Below are 15,299 nucleotides of genomic sequence, written 5' to 3' on the forward strand. Positions count from 1 at the left end.
TTTAATTGTGATGGAAGGAGAAAGAGGAGAGAACAGCTTGGAGGCATAGCAAAGTCAGACTACAGGGAGGGAACCAACATAGAAAAATGAATTGGTGATGAAAGAGGAGGAATAACCAATAAAATGAGATTCTGAAAGATGATAGAAATTCCTTTACATTGCTCTAATGAAAGAGTTCTGATTCAGGAGTCAGAGGACCAGAATTTGGATCTGATTCTGATTCTTAATAGCTATGTGACCTTGGGTCAAGCTCTATAAGGCAGATGGTCATGGAGTAGATAGAACTCTGACCTAGAATCAGAAAGATCTCAATTCAAATATATTCTCAGAGATTTGCTAATTGTATGTCCCAGATAAATCATTTAATGTTTATTTGTCACAGATTCCTTAAGTATAAAATGAACTTAATTTTAGCACCTTAATTTTGAGATTTAGCAATCTCAGAGGGTTGTGAGAATCCAGTGAGATCATATTTGAAAAGCATTTTAAAAACCTTAATTTACTATATAAATGCTAACAGCGGGCATATGATCACAAATAATGAATGAAAGGTATTTGTAAAATGTGAAATTCTATGTACATATTTATTATAACATTATTATTATTACTATTCTTATCAAATATGTCTTTCTCAATGAAATGTTTAAATTTTAGAGCACTTTGCTCATGTGGTATACTTGGCTATGTGACAACGGGTCAGTCACTTATTCTTCATCTGCCTTTTCTTCATCTGTACAATGGGGATTCTAATATAGCACCCACTCTCTCAGGGTTGTGAGAATCCATTGAGATAATAATTCGAAAGCACTTTGCAAGCACTATGTAAATGCTAACAATTATTATGGGTATATATTACTACACATTATGAATAAAAAGTGTTTATAAAATATACAATTCTCTATATATCCACTATTATTATTATTATTGCTACTATGGTTTTCTAAATGAAATAGATAAATTTAGGGATACTTAGCTGATCTATTAACTCTCATGTTCATCTTTTTTTTCTCTGAAACTTCCATATACATTTCCTTTACTGCTTTACTGGCAGGGTCTATTGGGAAGGATCTAGTTAATAGAGCAGCAATGTCTGCTGCCTCATACACTCATTTCTCCCCCAAAAAAGCAATCTGGATTTTCTTTATTAAAAACCAGCAGGTGTCACAATTTATCCAAGAAGAACTCACTCCCAGTTCTCACTGGAAACCATGATTCCCTAGGAGCTGCTCTGACTGGCTAATATGATAATCATTTTCTTTCTTCATTGGTATTCTGTTCAGTCAAAGACTAACCTTGGCGCCTGGTATTCACTGGGATTGTGGGAGCATAGGGGCCCTGGAGAGACGTTTGACCTTGAACTTGTGCTCTCTTCAGCTAAGGACACTGCAGAGCTGTCTGTGGATGTTTGCTCTCTCTGTCCTTCTGTGTCTTCTGTGCTCTCTGCACAGCCTTTCCTCAGACAGTCTAGGATTATTCCCTATTCTCCATCCTTTTTAATCTCTTTCTTTTCATCTTTGGGATGCCACCTTGCAAAAGTTTAGCCTGGAGGATAATTCATTAAAGCACTTCCCTGCTCAAGAAAGCTTTCTTCCCTATCTTCTAATTATACATAATACATCTGTGCATCTATGACAGTATATATATATATATATATATATATATATATATATATATATATATATATATATATATATATATAGTATATACCTAGATATAATGTCCCCATCCCTCCCATAGGTCCCCACCTCTAAAAGGTAACATTTTTTAAAGTTTTTTTTATTCATTCATCCATTCATTCATTTATTTATAAAATAATATTCTCTTTCTCCCCAGTTACATGTAAAGACAATTTTTAACCATTTACTTAAAAAAAACCAGCAACAATTCTATGGTGATTTTAAAGGGAATATTTTTTCAGAAATGATACTTTGCTAAAGGAGCTTTGATTTTCTCTTTTGTAAAGTAAGGGAGTTGCACTAGATGGATTTCTAATATTTTTTCAGTGCTTTATATCCTATGGCACTATGAAGCTATGATTCTATTGCAGAGACATGATTCAAAAACATGAAAAAGGAGAGTGAAATTAGGACAATATAGAACTAAATGCTCAGGCACATGCTGTTAAGTATTAGAACAGTTATGAGTTGGGGCCACAAGCTTCTTATGGAAGAGACTGCCATTTTCAAGTTCTATATCTTTAGAACTTGGCACAATTCTTTACACATTTTTATTGTTATTGAGTCATTTTAGGCATGTCCAACTCTTTGTGACTCTATTTAGTAAAGATTCTGCCATTTCCTGCCATAGTCTATTTTACAGATGAGGAACTGAGGTAAAGGGGGTTAAGTGACTTGCCTAAGATCATACAGCTAGTAAGTGTCTGAGGCCAGATTTGAACTCATGAAGATGAGTCTTCCCCATTTCAAGTCCAGTACTCTATCTAACCACCACCTAGTTGCTCTGCTTTACATATAGGAGGGAATTAACATATAATGGTGGGATTGAACACCATTATATCTAATCAAGGGATCAACTGGGTTGGAGTAGTGGGGAAAAGCTATCTAGAGCAGTAGGTTTTGAAATAGTGGGTAAGATATGCAAAGATGAAGAAGAGAGAGATTTCTAGGTGGGAAGGGACAGAATAAGCTATATGTCATACTCAATATAATCAAGTGTTGTGCTAGCTAAGATTGTGATAGTTAAGGAATGTTCTCAATTAGCCCTAACTCGTAACACGTCTTTCTGAATTCAAATCTGGCTTTAGACACTTCCTACCTATGTGAGCCTGGGCAAGTCACTTAACCTTGTTTGCTCCAGTTTTTTCATCTGTAAAACAAACTGGAGAAGGAAATGGCAACCACTCCAGTATCTTTGTCAAGGAAACTGCAAATGGGATTATTAAGAGTTAGACACAAATGAAATGACTGAACAACAATAAAAATTCTTTATTTTAGACTTCATTCCATCTAGTTCTGCGCTTAATTTAGATCTAGTAATTCAGACTTTTTATTCTTTGATTCTTTTTTCTTGTTTTATAATCTTCAAATCTGTACCACCCTCCATCTCTTCCTCATGGTTTAAATTTCCTGATTCAATAATCATATACCTCCTGGATTCTGACTCCCCATAGGTAAGAAAACTTCCCATATTGGTGATGTTTCCCTAAATTTTTGGCAATGTTGATTTGACCAATGTTGACCTAGATTTAGGACACCTGCTTATTTTAGGATTTTTATTTTTAATTTATGGAATAAAATAAACATTTTTATGAAATAATAAATAAAAATGTTTACACATGAAACTGCAACCTACCATGTATAGCTTGCTATTCTTTTCAAATGAATTTTTTCCCTCTCTCCTTCAACCCTAGAGAGGTCTACTATTAGACACAAATAGGTTATAAATATATATGTATATATATGTATGTAAAATTATTCTATACATATGATTGTTTATAAGTTCTTTCTCTGGATGCAGATAGGATTTTCTTCATATAGCCATTATAGTTAATTTGGGTATTTATAATAGACAAAATAACCTATTTGATCAAAATCTTTCTTAAAACAATATTGCTGTTACTGTATACACTGTTCTCTTGGTTCTGTTCATTTTGATCTCGGGTATTTCATGTGTTTTTCCATGATTTTCTAAAATTATTGAGCTCATTATTATGTTCTAAAATATTTATAGGAGCTCTTTTTTGTGATGGTAAAGAACTAGAAATTGTAGAAGACTTTGCTTTGAATCCTACGTCAGACATTTACTAGCTGTCTGACTGCAAGCAAATCATTTCTTAGATGTGGAACACCTCAATTTCTTTTCTGTAAATTGGAGATATTTGTATTATCTACTTTTTAGGGTTGTTGTGAGGAAAATTCATTGCAAGTCTTAAGGCATTATATAAGTACAGATTCATGTTATTAACAACCTTCCCTGATAGCATCTTGCTTTGTTTCTACCTCTTACACCCTGGAAATATGATACAAGGAAAGGAATGGTAGTAGAAATAAGCATCCATAGTTAGAACATAATAAGATGCTGACTTGCCTTGGATAGAGAATTTATGTTGTGGGTAATATAGAGAATACAGAAAAGAATAGAAGGAAAGAGGGAGGAATTGAAGGAAGAAGGAAGGAAGAAATAAAGGAAGAAAGGAAGAGAGGCAGAATGGAAGAAGTAGAGGAAAAAAGGAAAGGAGGAAGAAGAAAGGGAAGGAAGAAGCAAAGGAAAGAAGGAAGAAATAAGGTAAGAAAGAAAAAAAAAGAAAGATATTACTAAAGATTTGAATGTAACGTTGAGTTGATTAGAGATTCCTTACTTTGTCAATAAATCTCACCCTAAATTTGAAGGAAAAAGTGAATTACAGAATCTCAGACCTGAAAAGACCTTCAGAAGTCATCATAACCAAACTTCATATTCATAACAATGGAAATCTTTAGTTTCTTGAGAATATTCACTGCAAGCTTAGATTTTCTAAGATTCAGTCACCAACCTTGTGTTTATACAGTATAAGAGCAGCTTTCTAGTATATGATTTCAAGCAAGACATTCTACATCTAGAGGTCTCATTTTCTTCATCAGTAAGACAAAGGTTTTAGAGAAGGTGATTTCTTTGCTAGCTCTAAATCTCCCATCCTACAAACCTTAATGTGAAGAGTGCAGCCAAATGCCTCCAATAGGAAGTGAGAGGGAAAAAAAAAACTTGAAAAACTTGGAAAATAGCTTGCTCAGTTAGACAGCCTGATCTTTCAATAGTGAGGGAAGAGGAGGAAATTGATTTTTCTTTTAAAAAGTTAAAACTTAAGACTTCATGCTTTGTTCTGACTGACACATAAATAGGGTTGGAGACACAGCTCTGGGAGGGGGTGTCTTATTATGTGCAGTGCACAAAGAAACCTGGTAATTTGATCTGTTGGAGTGATGGAATTATTCTGAATATACATATATACATACACATGCTTATATGTATGTATATACACACATATATCTTTATGCACACACACATATACAGACATACTTTTTAAAAAAAATTCCCAAGTACCATAATAAGATTGGAATGGGCAGCTGACAGTCATTTAACTGCTGGGGGTAGAAAACCTGGGGAATAAAAGGCTTGGTTAAGTTTGACTGAATGGAGTTTCCCATGGAGTGGCTGATGACAGGTGGTAATTTTTCACCAATCACACCTCCAGGGACCATTTGAAAAACCAACGAGCCCCCACTGGCTTTAAAAATTTACTGTGTGGGTTTTTGCTATTAGCTAGATAGGGCAATCTTTAAAAGACAGTAGGGAAGAAAATGGCAGTTTCTTGGAGTGAGTGAAAGGAAAAGGGAAACTGACTGACAGACTATATTCTGCGAGAGAACAAGGAAAGCACGTGTATCTTCCAGGCCTAGTGCATTTAATAAAGCTGTCTCTTGAATCCATTTTGGCACCACTTATCTAGTCACATTGGCCAAGATAATTAAAAAAAAGTGTGTGTGTGTGTGTGTGTGTGTGTGTGTGTGTGTGTGTGTAGCATGTGTGACTTAGGACACATTCAATCAGCTTGCCAGGAGGTCTATAATTTGCTTCCCCCCTTTGGCCCTGGTCCCTCAATCCTCTCTGCATTGAAGACTCGTTGGCTGCAGATGCTGACAGAACTTGGGATGCTTTTCGATTCTCCTTCCTTCCTGTGTGTGGCATTAGATTTAATGAGCTCTGATTTCTCTGCTTCCATTCTGTTGAAATAGTTGAGTCTGTCGAGTACTGTTCATTTCCAATTCTGGATGTCTGTCTCAGAAGCACCACAAAGGAAAGGAATTCTGGAGAAATGATTTTGAGGGAAAATATGACTCAGACAAAAGGACAACCTAAAAAGACTAACTTAAATTTCTCAGGGAAGTAAAGAGATACTTTCAACAGAATAGTGGAATAAGAGCAATACATTGCATGAAAGACAATTTGAAAAAAAGTGGAGGAGAAGGCAATGGTCACAAGGATAATAGCACTGACAAGTACTTTGAAATCTTGATTTGGTCACATTTGCTGTCTTGAAATTGGATTATAATCTAATTCTCCTTTTCTCTCTGTTTACTCTTGTATGTAAATGAGATATCCAGATACATGAAGTCCATCTGCTGCCCAGTTCTCTTCTTGCCTTTAATGTCTCCCACTATCAGATTCTGTTTTGCTCTTGTCTATGAAATCATTCTTGGTTTATATTATGTTTAGTTGTGTGTTTATGATCTTTGCTCTCACTTATTTATTTTATATTTTGGAAGTCCACTTTGAGGACACTGATGAAAATCCTGAAAAACAACTATGGGGAAATTTAAGAATTAATTAATTCTTTAATATAAAGGAGGGAACTCAACCTACTATTGTGCTTATAACACATGAGATTGATTTAGTTGATGTCTAGTTTTCAAACCAAAAAATGAAAATGAATTTTGTTTCCTGTGTCCCTCAAGAATTAAAGTATCATAGAGACTGTGTGGTCTCTACATTCCCTTCTCATATCTTTCATATTCTGTAGGGGATTTTGATGTTATTCCTTGAAGCCTTGGCCAAGACTGGGAATCTCTCTAAGGCAGATGTTTTGAATGCTCTCTGAGTATCTTGGGAATATTCTGTCTATCTTCCTCCACTCCACCTCCATTTTGGAAAATATGGAGGAAATATCCTATTGGCTTTCAGATTGATATCTTGAGCTTTAGTGGCAGTATAGAAACATTTTGAATAGTGTTGAGACCTTCCAGGATTCCTCTTGGAGTAGCCAGCCACCCTTCATCACAAACAGACAAGATGGCAGTCATTTGAGTGAAAGAGAAGCCTGAGTGATAGATGACTTTTTCTCCTTAACTGCAGAGCCAACCAGCTAAGGTAGATATTTTTTCTTCCCCCAACTTTGTCCTTCCAGAGAAAGATTTACTTATATTGTTTTTAAAATTTTTTCAGGGGTGGCTTTTTCATTTAGATAAAGAGTTCATTCTTCATTGTCATGCAGGATAAAGTTTTAAAAACAGTGTGTATGAGAGAGATGCCTCCAAAGGAGTTTTGTAGCCTACATGCTGTCTACATTAGCCTCCTGCATTTCAGGCTTAAGAAGTTAAACTTTCTTTTTCGAGGCTATTAATCCTCAATTTAACTTTATACAATAATTCTTAATGGAACCCTAAAATTTAAACTTTGGGGTCACTTAGATTTCCCCTAGAAGAATAAACTAATTTTGGCTTCAGAGTCTGCTGTTGATAGTGATAGGGAATATAGTAGAGATTAGAGAACAAAGCCCCATCTTTGAGGGGGCACAGTAGTCACAGTTTGTATTTCTGCCATTTATTATTTGTGACAGAAAATTAGGAGAACATAGATGCCCTTTTTCCTATTCCCACACTCCAAAGTTGTAGCTAATGTTATACTTATGGGTGGGGTAGGGTGGAGATAATTGAACTAGAACAGTGCTGCTTAAACTTATTCCCCTTTTAACCCCTGAAAATTTTATGCAATCTTATATAGGTGTATAGAATAGGCAAACAAATCAAACATTTGCTGATAATAATCATAATTTCATGACTCCCTACACTCAGTTACATAGACCCAATACAGGTTCATGATCCACAGTTTAAGAAGCTTTGAGCTAGATGACCTCTAAAATTTCTTCTAGCATAAAAACTATGGTACTCTTCTATTTTCTCTTCATCTTTGCCTCTTAGAATCCCTTGCTCAGTTCAAGTGCCACCTCCCATAAGCCCTAATATTCCAGGTTGTTCACCACATATTTCTTCCAGTTGGATATATTGCTTTATATTTATTTATTTTTTAAAATCTCATATGGGTTTGCTCATCTCCATACATTTTTGATTCCCATTCCTTCAAGTAGAATATACACCCATTAAGGGAAGGAATTATTTTTGTTTTTTGTCTTTGTATCTTCTATGTCTAGCATAATGACTTATATACAGGAAAGATAGAATACAGACAAGAAGAATGGTGATGTTATTCTATAACATTTTTAAATTTAGTGCCAGAATATGTTTCTATTACTTTTATCCATTACTCCTAGTTCTTCACTCTAGGAACTATGTAGGAAAACCCTAATCCATCTTTTAGAGCCAACTTTTCAGAAATTTGAAAACAACAAATGTGTCCTCCACCCCAACCTCCTAGAGAAGAGAATAATCCACGACTAAGAAACCACTTATAAAGTTATTGCATGATACATTTAACTTGAAATATAGCAAATCATGTAGTTTCAAACCCAGACAAAAATGTTCACCTTTTCCTAATATCTATGTATGACCTAATAAATGGTAGAGAGGTTTGTGAACTCTGTGAGTGTGAAATTCACTGGACATGGACAATATTTCTTTAAGTCCTGCATCCTCAGTTCCTTCAATACTGTCTCATATAATATATTTCTTAGCTCTATTATCTGGTCATCTTACTGAGATTCCATTTGACTCATGTACTTTTTGAAATCTATCATTTAGACCTTTTTACAATAGTCCAAAAGTATGTCAATAAGGACCTTTGGAACCAAAAAAAAAGCTCAGCTTTTTCCTAATATCTATGACCTTGTAGATAGTGAAGAGGTTTATGAAATTCATTGGACATCATGACAATATTTCTTAAAGTCCTGCAGTTTTGAGTAGGCTGGAGAACAAAGATTCTGCATGACTAAATTAGTCTACCTTGAATTTAGGAAAGATTATTAAAAAATATTAAAAAATTATTAAAAAATACTAGAAACAGCAACTGTAACTGCTGGAAACAAGGTCAATAAAAGAGCCAAGAAAATAGTTTCACACAACCAGATAACAGATGTGCTGCATTTTTTACATATACCTTACTTCAACCCTTTAGAAATCTGTGATATTTCTGGGAAGAGTGTCTCACCAGATTTCCCTGCTATTGACTTAGATCACATACAACTCCCTGTCTTAGTAGCTGAGCTTTCTTAGTTATTTTGATGGAAGAATTCATTCCCGTGGTTTCTCTGATGACAAGCTTTTATTAACTGGACTGATTTTTGGTTGGAAAGAAGGAAACAAACATTTATTAACCTATTACTATGTGTTGCACAATGTATTAAGTAATTTTCACATTTATCTCATTTGATTCTTACAATAACTCTGAGAGAAGTTGAGAAAACTGAGACAGACATAACTGACCTGAACAAGGTCATGTAGCTAGTAAATGTCTGAGTTCAAATTTGAAGTTAGGTCTTCCTGAGTTCAATTGCTCTGTCCATTGTACTACTTAGCTGATAGGAATGTGATAAACATGGAATCCTTTGCTATTCCAGCTTGGTGAGACCTAGGGAGCTTTCCCTTTATTTCAAAAGCTTAGGATGACCTCTCTGGCTTATTTATGCCCAACTTAAAAATCCTCAGTTCATATTGATTCCCTTAGTTCTTTCCCAGGCTTTAACCAAGAGAATGGAAGCTAGTAAATGCTAGAGTGTATCAGTTCAAAGAAAAAGTTTTAAGGACAGATAAAGAACAGAGGTAACTAAAAAGCTACAGTTCAGAAAGAAGCTATGTTCACAAGAATTTTCCCTTATCTGAATGATGCTTTAAAGTTTGCAAAGAATTTTCCCTTGTATTATTCCTTTTGAGCTCTGTAGCAACCCTGGGAAATAGGCAAGACAGGAGTTACAAAACCTATTTTTATAGTTGATGGAATTGAGAGATAGAAATTGAGAGGTTAAATGAATATTTCATACATAAATATCTAAGTAAGTGTCAGAGAATAGAGTGGATAATAACTCTCCTGAGATAGCCAGTGGCACAGCAGCAGATTGAATGCTGAGCCTAGAGTCAGAAAGTCCTGAGTTCAAATTTGACCTCAAACATTTACTAGCTGGGGAACCCTAAGTGAGTAACTTAACTTGTATTTACTTCAATTTTCCCAACTATAAAACGGGGATAATAATATCTCTTGCCTCTCAGGGATGTTGAGATGATTAGATGAATTAACATTTGTAAAACTCTTAGCACAATTTCTGGCACATAGGTACTATATAAATGACACCTCCCCCCTCACTCCCAGCTCCAGAAAAGATATATGGAGGTGGACTTTGAACTGGAGAAAGCTCTAAGAAGTTTAAGTTACTGAAAAAGAAGTTTGCTGCTTCCACTCTCCACTTAACTTTTTTTCTCCAGCTCTGACTTTGAGTAACTGCCAAATTTCCTAGAGCTGTTTGCTTTGACAAGAATGATATCTTTTTTTCAAGTTGTTTTTCTGTCTTAGTTTATTGGAATCAAATGTCAGGGATGGTGGAAACAGAAATCTTGTGAACTATTGGGTAACCTAAGGAATATTACATCAAATATGTATCAACAAAAGATCCTCAGCTTGATTCTGATTTTTATTAGTGACAATTATGATAATTTCCCCCCCCAGGTGTTTCTGAAACTCCTGGAGACTGCCTGCTGGTATATTTTCCAGTCATTTATCATGTCTGGAAGTTTGAAATCAACCAGATATAGTCTTCAACAAAAACAAGGTTACTATGTCTAGGTAGAATAGAAAACAGTTTCTCACTTTACATAGGATAAAGGAATGTGAAAAAGGTTGGATCCATGTATAGGCTAGGATGATGACTGCTTAAAAATATGATTATAGGGAATTGGATCAAGAAGACTATTTATTAAAAATAAAATCAAAATTTCTAATGATGCCTGAAATTAAATTAAAATATATTTCAAATACCTAATAATACCTAGTATATAAAATAATAGTAATACCACAGTAGGTGCTTAAAAATACCTGTTTATTAATGGCTTCCTTCTCCTATTGATGAGTCCTTTCCTAGGTCTCCATCTTAAGGAAGGATCTAGATCAGCCATCCTTCATTATCCATGTTTCATTATTATACCACACCTAAACTTTCCTTCCTCTACTGATCCTCCCTTCTTCCACTGGTTAATTCTTACTTCTAATTTTTGTTCTAATTTGCTCATAATAGCCACATTTCACTCTGGAGACTCCCATCACCATTCCTCTTCCTGAGTATCCCTTATGTCCAACACATAAGCTCCTTTTTTTTTTTTTTAGCTCCTTATTAGACAATACATTGTCTTCTCCCATTATCATATAAGCTCCTTGTGGGTTGATATTATCTGTCTTTTTTTTTTTGCTTATATGTGTATTCCTAGTACTTATCACAGGGTCTAGCACATAAAAAGTGCTTAATTAATACTTCTTGACTTGAATAATTAATTTGAGTCTTCAATTTGTTTCAAAAAATATCCTCAACTTGGAGTGTCCTGACTTTATCAGATACTTCTCTAAGTTTCCTAAACTATGAATGTCATAATATTTACCTTCAAATATCTCATAACTATGTGTCCATAGCCAAATTGCTCTCTAAACTCTAGATTCTTTACCTATAAAATAAGCCACCACAATCTATCCTATAGCGTTATTGTAAGGAAAGTGCTGTATACATTTTACAATATGGTTATTATCATCATTTTAATCATAATTATATTATTATTAATTAAATATCAATTGATATATAAAGCATTATACAGTTTACTTAGGGAAAAATGAAAATTAATAAATAATCATAAGAGAAAATACATGTACACAAATAGAGGAGAAAAAAGGGAAAGAACATATATTTGTTAAACAATTATTATGCCACTCAATGTGCTAAGCACTTTACAAATATTATTTCATTTGGGTGGTCATGAAAAAAAGATGCTATAAGAGTTTGCAGAGGAAGGAATGATGTCTGTCTGAACAGACAAGGGGAAATTTCATGAAAAAACCCCCCAAAGCCCAAACCAATATTTGATTTGGGAATAGAAGGATGGATAGTATTTTAACAAGTAGGGATGATCCAATAAACATTTCAGATTTAAGGGATGACTTGGGCAGAGATACTCAGGTAGGAAAGTTCAGGAAATGTTTTGGGAAAATTGTATAGATCACTTGGGGAGGAGTGCTAGAAACAACTGAGATATAAGTAAACCTGTTTAAGTTTAAAGTTTAAGGACTTAGTAAGCCTTTAATGTTGTCCCTATATTTTTGCCTGCCTGCATTTTGAATTTCCTTCACAGGCTAATTGTGCAATATTTCAGAGTCCGATTCTTTTTGTACAGCAAAATAACAGTTTGGTCATGTATACTTATTGTATATCTAATTTATACTTTAACATCTACTGGTCATCCTGTCATCTAGGAGAAGGGGTCGGGGGAAGGAGGGGAAAAATTGAAACAAAAGGTTTGGCAATTGTCAATGCTGTAAAATTACCCATACATATAACTTGTAAATAAAAAGCTATTAAAAATAAATAAAAAAATAAAAAAGAAAGAATAGAGGTTATGAGGATGCTATTGAACTATTAATAAAGTTCTTTTAAAGTGAAAAAAGACTTTATTGTTGGATTTAGTATTTTTGGACAATAAAAACTTATCACTACTATCATGGACATTATCACACTCTTTAAAAATATATAACCTGCCTTATGATCACCTGGAGATGGCCAAATTGAGAATTATCAGATAGCTTGTTAGCATCTGGCTCAAGAAGACTATGGGATACATCTGACACATTGATAACTGGGTCTCTGAGAGGGTAGTACCCAACTAATGATATTATTCAAATTGAAAACTGGCTCTATGTATACAGACTTGATAAAGAAACTGATGATGTGGGGTTTCATTAGATGAAGCAGATATACATACATAGAACACATGGATGAAACAGCATAAAGAATGAACTTTTAAAGAAAAATATTGAGAAGCAATTGCAATTTTTATCTAGTATAGAATGTTATTGTGCAACGCTTCATTATATTTCTCTTTTACTTTTATAGGTATTATTATTTGAATGTACTATATGTGTATTTCAGTTTTACATTATTTATTCATTTTTATTATCAGGTGTCTATTAAATTTTGCAAGGAATCATTATGGAGTTTTGAATTTTAGATTTCATTGAGACTTATTTGGTAGACAATGGGAGAATCATTTAATGTTTTTCATAACAGAGAGATATGATTAGACTAGTGAAGTTGGAAGATAAATCAGGCACCTGTGTATAAGGAAAACTGGAGGGGGAGAGACTGGAGAGTTAAAGATATGTCTGGATAGTCTTATCATAATGTGGGTATCAGAAAAATGAAGAACCAAACTGGAGTGGTGACATTTGTATTAAAATTCAAATGACCTAAGAGAGGAATAATGACTTTCTTCATTAGACACATTTTAGGGACTTAGAACAAATGTCCAAGTTGAATTAGAGTTAGGCAAGAGGGGAAATAAGGCTCAAAATGGAGCCAGGGACTGCCTAAGACAAATGTTTCCCCCTCCCTCCTCCTCCTCTTCTTCCTCCTCCTCTTCTTCTTCCTCCTCCTCCTCCTCCTTTTTTCTTCTTTCTCTTCTTCTTTTCTTTTCTTCTTCTACTTGTTATTGCTCTTCTTTTTCTCCTCCTTTCTGTTTCTCTCCCTCTCTCCCTTCTTCCCTTCATCCTTCCCTCCCCACTCTCCCTTTCCCTCTTTATCTGTGTCTTGATCTCCCTCTCTTCAGTTTCATATAAGAATTGTCCTGAGGCATAGGGAGTTTAGTGCAGAAGAAAGTACTGGCTACTTGGGTTCAAATTTAGTTCTGCTTTATGACCTTGGACAATTTGGGACCAATTAAGGCCCTTTGGGCCTTAGCTATCAAAAATGAGAGAATTGAACTATATGGCTTCTAAAGTCCCTTCCAACTACTATCTATCGTCCTTTGGGACCCCCTAAAATTCTAAAAACCTTTGACATGGTAGCCAAAAGGAACAGCATCAGGAGACAGCTGAGATTCTATTCAGTTGAGACTTAAGCCTCATATTTCCAACTTAAAGAGGAAGGGGAGTTTAGCTTACCTGAAATTGGATAGAAAGCAATTTCCCTGCCTGGAATGTTTCCAGTCCTCAAGGAACTTGCTGGAATGAGCTTCAAAGTTTTAAGTGAGTGGTGACAAAAAAGCTTGCTGAGTCTGCTATGAATCACATCCCAGACCTTCAGGTCTGCGCTAGCTCTGGCACAGGTACAGAAATAAACATTATTCTCAGTTCAGGTTGAGGATGAAACTGGACTGGGTCCCAGAATCTTTCTCAAATTCTCTCATTCACACACCTCCCTCTTCAGGATGCAGAAAAGTTGATGATTGTTCTATTATCAAAGAGAGGAGGATTGTATTCAATGCAAAATGATTATCTTCATTGCATCTTTATTTTGGAGTGGGATTACTTTAGTATCTGCATGATGTAATGGAAGAATTTGTATTTGGAGGATCTGGATTCAAATCTTAGCTCTTCCCTTCACTATGTATATAACACTGGGCAAACTGCTTAACCTTTTTGGACCTTAATTTCCTTATCTATAAAATCAGGTGGAGGCACTAGATGCCCCTATCAGCCTTAAATCTATGATTCTCAACTTATTTCCAGGACTTCAGAATTAATGTGTTCATACTCCTTCTATCAATGTAAATTTATAGCCTTCTTTGATTTAAACTATAAGGTTTCTTACCTGTGATCTGTGAACTTATTTTAAAATACATTTTAATAACTATGTTTCATTAGGATTTTTATTTGTGTCCTATGCATTTTATATATTTAAAAACATAATTCCAAGAAGGGATCTCTAGAAGCCAATATATTTTTGACTTAAAAGTCATTCTTCAGGGCATCCTTTGTGCTTTCCCATTTCAATTATCCGGTGTTGGCTCAACTTCTCCAGAGCCTATCTGAATTCAGCTGGACTGAATGACACTGGATGAACTTTTTCGTGGTGCTTGTTGTTTGCCAGATAGATGGACAAAGATTGTGCTTTGCCAACTATTGCTTTTCAGAGCTCAAGGTTAAATCTACACCATTTTGAAATACCTGAGCAAAACTTAAATGGAGAGGATGGAGAAAAAAGAAAATAATTTGCCCATTTGCAGGTCATTTCTTCATTGGTACCTTCCTTATTCATTAGTACTGGTTCTGGAAATGACTTTTGGTAATTGCTAAAAATCAACTCCTCTCACATTGGGTAAAGCCCTGTTACCACTGAGGCCATTCAAGTCTAGGGAGGCAAAGCGTGTATACAAATAAACATATATAGAAAAAAAGAAAGAAAAAAAGAGTAATAAGTGCTTTGAGAGAAGTACAAATCCTGTGCCATGCAGGACAGAGGCAATTACCTCTTACTTGGGGGAAGTGAGAATGATTCATTCTAGAATCATGACCTGAACTTTGCCATGAAATCAGGATGGGGACAATTTTTTGACAATTAAGATAGGAGAGGGGTTATTCTAACACACAGGATTATTATTGTTGCT

Source organism: Antechinus flavipes, chromosome 3, assembly GCF_016432865.1.
Source record: "Antechinus flavipes isolate AdamAnt ecotype Samford, QLD, Australia chromosome 3, AdamAnt_v2, whole genome shotgun sequence".
NCBI classification, from domain to species: domain Eukaryota; kingdom Metazoa; phylum Chordata; class Mammalia; order Dasyuromorphia; family Dasyuridae; genus Antechinus; species Antechinus flavipes.